Here is a 6,527-nt window from a genome sequence, read left to right as displayed (position 1 = left end):
TGTTATGGTGGTGGTGGGTGGTGGATGAAGTGTGAGAGAGGTGGTGTGCCAAGGGATGAGATGGAATGAAACCAAGCACTCCTATTTATAGGCTGAACAGAAGGCTGGGCACGGCCCCGTGTCCGCTGGACACGCCCCCGTGCCCGTCTGACACTCTCTCTCCTCATTAATTGTAATTCACAATTACAATTAATGCGCCTGCTGTACTTTCACCACGCCCCCGTGCCCGCTGGACACGGCCCCGTGGTGGGCAATGGAAACTTCTATAAGTTTGTCTTTTATGCTGCTTCTTGGGCACGGCCCCGTGTCCGCTGAACACGGGGCGTGTTCAGTCTTCTGCTTTCTCTTCTTTGCCTTGGAGGATGCCGTTGAGGGTCCGGGCAGTCTACTTTTATTCCTTTTCTTGTGTTTATGCTAGAATTAGTTGTCTTTTTGCTTCTTTTGTGAATTTGAGCTCATTTCATCCTGAAAATACAAAAGAAAGACAAAAACACTCTTTTTCCAACGTTAGTACTTAAAAAGGGTTAGTTTTATGCCTTAATTGATGTGATTTATATGTTGCATTTTACACACATCAGCCGTGCCCAAGAAGCAGCAGAAAAGACAAACTAATAGAAGCTTCTATTGCCCACCACGGGGCTGTGCCCAGCGTACACGGGGGCATGGTCAGAGTACTGCAGATGCATTTATTGTAATTGCGAATTACAATTAATGAAGAGAGAGAGAGTGTCAGACGGACACGGGGCCGTGCCCAGGCTTCTGTTCAGCCAATAAATAGGAGTGCTTGGAGCCATTTCAACTCATCCCTTGGCACACCACCTCTCTCACACTTCACCCACCACCCACCGCCACCATAACACCATCATCCACCACCATCAACCATTGTCCATCATAGAGTGTGTGAGTCGTCTCGGGATCCAAGATTGATCGTAAGAGTTCTTGACAATCCAAGGCCATGTTTGCCTAAGTCTCTTACATCACTTGGTGAAGACAAGTGTCTAGTGTAATACTTTTTATTTTTAATCTTTTGCACTTTTTATTTGGTTTTGTATTAATAACTTTAATAACTAGTTTCTTATGTTGAAGGTGATTCTTCGTTATCGTTTGTCCGTGGTGTCTTCAAATTATTTTACTGTCTATATAAAATAAAAGATTTTCACCATTCATATCTCCACGGTCTATATGGAGGTATGTTGGCTACCTGGTCGGGGGTTAAGGGAAACGGTTTGGTAAGGGTCTTGCCCTTGTTCAGCGTTTAGAGGTCCTGCAAGGGACCTGGGTCAAATTTAGTAGGATCTCCTTCAATACCCAAAGGTATTGGATGGCGGGGATCCAAACTCTTTGACCCCCTCATAACTAAACTACTATTAATAATATAACCCGGCTATTTATGACTGTATCCTTGCTGACTCAGACTACTTAGTCGAGGGTAACGTCACCTTCAAAAGAGGGGCCTACCATAATTTGCACTAATAACTTAATTAATTATCTTTCAATAATCCAACCCTTTAGGATTGTATCCTTGCTGACTCAAACTACTGGGTTGAGGGTAACGTCACCTTCAAAAGAGGGGCCTACTACAATAACTAAGATAATCTCTTAAACAAGTGCAAAAATGCGAAAATAATCAAAGTTTACACTATACACGAGTCAGATCCAAGTGATTCATCTTGTCTATCTGTTTTACTTTTATTTTTATATTTTACAGCATTTAGTTGTTTTATTTTCTTAGTTTTAAAAAAATCTTTTCTAACATTTTGATTTGGTTAGACGTTGAAGATAAACCGGTACTAAAAGCTCTTGTGTCCTTGGACGACCGCGGTATCTTACCAACACTATACTACGTCCACGATGGGTGCGCTTGCCCATATGTGTGTGTAGTGTTAGTAAATATCGTGTTTTATAAATTTAAAACTTGGCTAAAAAGTGTAAAAAGGGCTTAAAATATACCCTAAAAATATATACACCCACACGCATCAATATTTTATATAGTTTATGTAAAAAAATCATAAATCAAGTCTATCAAGAGTATTGTCGAAAAGTTGTCAAAAATATAAATAATCATACATTTATGACTATTTTATAAAAATTAATCGTTGTTGATAGGTTTCGTTTTATAAAATTTACACGATTTGTTTTACAGAATTTTACGAAAAACGGGCAGACTTTCCTCTGTTTTTTGGATGATCCCGACAACACAAGTTGTCGATTTACATGATTCAATAAACAACAACCAAACAATATAAATATATATGCGTATATTTATCCTTCTATTAAGTTTACAAATCATGTAACATTCGGTTCCGCTATTTAAAACAATAACTAAATCTAAAACAATGTAACTAATATTCGCGTCATTAAAACACCGAGGCTCGTGTTTATAAAATATCGTTAACATAAATAATACAACGAATTTCAAGGCGTTAGAATTTACCGAACATCGAATCTGACCGATTTGACTGTTTGACTAGGTTTGACCCGAACCCAAAACCAAGCCTGATGTTGACCAATAGTTGACCGACTTCGACTGTGCGGACTTATGTTGACTGAACCGCGGCTGAATCTGCGATGAACCGTAACCGAACTAAACATCAAAACTGAACCGAGTGGGTTAACTCGAAGGAACCCGAAGCTGCAAACTCGACTAAACACCAAAACCCAAGCTGAGCCGCCTCCACCACGGCTGTCGGAAACAGGCCCAAACCGGGTCTAACCCGAATTGAATCGAAACAGAATGGAACCCGAACCAGAATCAAAATAAGTTGAATGTATAATCACCCACATACCGTCGCTGCTGTTAAAGTGCATCGCCACCGCCACCGCCGCCGCAGTGGCGGCGCCGCCCCCTTTCTTCATCTCCTGTCTCTCCATCTCTCTCTCTCTCTTTTCGCCGCGGTGTGCCAGTCATCGCTTACGACCACTGCCACCGGTGAGGATGAGGAGGACAATGAGAGAGAGGGTACCGCCGGTGAGCAGGCTCCGTTCGCCGGAATCGACAGAGAAGGTGTGGCAGGTGTGTGAGTTAGGGTTGAGAGTGTGAGAGGGAAACAGAGGTGAAGCTAGTGAGTGTTTAGGGTTTCTCCATGTAGAAGATGACTTCTCTGTCTTTGTATAGGTGGAGTTGAGTTCGAGAGGAGCGGGGAAAAGAATAGGTATGCGGCTGTTCACAAATAGGGATTTAGGGTTTACTACCTTTAAATACTAGGTTTAGAAAATGGCTTGGCTTGAACGAGGATTTAAGAGAATTAAAGGGGTGGATCTGTTTGATGTCAAGATAATAGCAAAGTGGTTTGCGTGCGTGTTTGTGGGGATGGTGACCCGGGTTCGAGTCCCGCGGTCATCATTTTTGTGATAATATTTTCTTTTTTTTTTGTGGTTTTTGTTTTTTAAAAGAAACTTATACTTTCAACGATTCGCACCAATCACCCCTGAATTTTAACTAAGTTATGTTGTTTTAACGAAGAAACTAACTTTATACTTTAAACTAACTAGGTTAGTTACTAACTTTAAAAATCTAACGAGACTAACTAAATTATTATAAAAATAAACTTTTAAATGGTAAAATTAATTAATTTAATTAATTAAAATAATAAATAAATAACCATAATTCTAACGAATTAAATTAACGATAACAGATTTTTCGACGATTAAAACGAAACGACGAATACAAGGATACAAAGTTTCCAAAAATGGGAATATTCACGATGGTTTCTAAATATGGAAAGTTATGGAAACGCGAAGCGTTACATGCAGGGAGCTTCTGCATGCTTAGATAGTCTTTGGTATGTAGATAGTGGAGGCTCCAGGCACATGACTGATGTAGAGCCCTACTCAAAGATTTCAAAACTCATGGAGGGGGTGATATATCCTTTGGTAATAATAGTAAAGGGAAGGTGATGGGGTCTGGTACAGTACAATCTTGTAATGTTAAGTTTGAAAATGTCAATCTAATAGACAATCTAAAATTCAACCTCCTTAGTTTCTCACAAATGAGTGATAAGGGCTATGGCTCATTCTTCACTAAGGATTGTTGTAGGATTGTTGGACCAGAAATGGTTAAAAATATTGAAGAAATGACAAAAAGTAGAAAAACCCAACTTGTTGCTCAAAGGAGTGGCAATGTTTATGTAGTTGATTTGTCAAAAGAGAGCCCCAGGACTGATGCCTATATGTTCTCAGCTGCCTCTAACAAAGAGACAGAACTTTGGTACAAGAGATTGGGGCACACAAATCTCAAGCCAATCACTGCTTTGTCAAAACAGGGTTTAGTAAGAGGTCTTCCTCAAAAACTATTCACCTTCCCTGATGTTACACCCTAACGCGCTTTAACTGAAAAGACGCAGCGGAAAATACGTACCATAAAATTTCATTCATTATGAACGTCATAACTTACTTGAAGCTCATTTTAAGGTGACACATTTACAATGAATACATCAATCGAACTCATTTACGAAATAGAAACATAAACTATGTTTACTAAATTAGTTATTCAAACATTCCCGTACAATCTAACTTGTGACTCGGTCTTCGATCTCCACTCCTCAGTGATCCTCCGTGACTCGTACAACCTACACTTACCATACAAATTCAAACGTTAGTACACATTATGTACCTGCATTATTCTTCATTCTCAAGGTACACTGTTATTAGCATCAATACTCAATCGTATTGAGAACATATGAGCATACGTACTTACTTACTGGCATAAGGTTAAACATGCATACTGGCATCCACATATATATACGTTCACACCTACACGCGTATGCACCTTCACACTTAAATACATATTACTTACGCCCATGCATATCTACTCGCATACGCACCTACACCGTTAGGTATATATATATACCTACCTACGTACATATCTACATACTAACACCCATACTCAAAGCGAAACATAACTATACACGTGCATACATTCACTAGTGAAATCATACATACATAATGCATACATACATACATACATACATACATACAACATACATACATACATACATACATACATACATACATACATACATACATACATACATACATACATACATACATACATACATACAATACATACATACATACATACATACATACATACATACATACATACATACATACATACATACATACATACATACATACATACATACATACATACATACATACATATACATACATACATACATACATACATACATACATACATACATACATACATACATACTACATACATACATACATACATACATACATACATACATACATACATACATACATACATACATACATACATACATACATACATACATACATACATACATACATACATACATACATACATACATACATACATACATACATACATACATACATACATACATACATACATACATACATACATACATACATACATACATACATACATACATACATACATACATACATACATACATACATACATACATACATACATACATACATACATACATACATACATACATACATACATACATACATACATACATACATACATACATACATACATACATACATACATACATACATACATACATACATACATACATACATACATACATACATACATACATACATACATACATACATACATACATACATACATACATACATACATACATACATACATACATACATACATACATACATACATACATACATACATACATACATACATACATACATACAATACATACATACATACATACATACATACATACATACATACATACATACATACATACATACATACATACATACATACATACATACATACATACATACATACATACATACATACATACATACATACATACACACACACACACACACACACACACATACATACATACATACATACATACACACACACACACACACACACACACACACACACACACACACACACACACACACATACATACATACATACATACATACATACATACATACATACATACATACATACATACATACATACATACATACATACATACATACATACATACATACATACATACATACATACATACATACATACATACATACATACATACATACATACATACATACATACATACATACATACATACATACATACATACATACATACATACATACATACATACATACATACCCACGTACTTAAATCATTACCCCGCATACTCGCTTACATACCCCGTTCTTATTCGCACATCTTAAACGCTTTCAAAATATCTATCGGGTATGTTTCGGATCTTAAAAAAAGGAGTTTCATACTCATCCGTAACTTACCAAGCCATTTGGTAGGGTTAAGGAACATCATAAAAACTTAACGAGGCTTGGAATGGGTTCACGGGGTCCGAATTCGAAGAAAAAACGAAGAAATTATATAAACAATACTTTTACACCTGACCTCCACCGTAAGCTACGGTGGCTTCCGTAGCTTACGGTGGCCCCAAATGCTTACGGTAGAATTAGACTGCCTTACGGCAGAATTAAATGCCCAGCACCCACCG

This window comes from Helianthus annuus, chromosome 13, assembly GCF_002127325.2.
Source record: "Helianthus annuus cultivar XRQ/B chromosome 13, HanXRQr2.0-SUNRISE, whole genome shotgun sequence".
Lineage (NCBI taxonomy): Eukaryota > Viridiplantae > Streptophyta > Magnoliopsida > Asterales > Asteraceae > Helianthus > Helianthus annuus.
Note: the sequence above shows the minus strand (reverse complement) of the source record.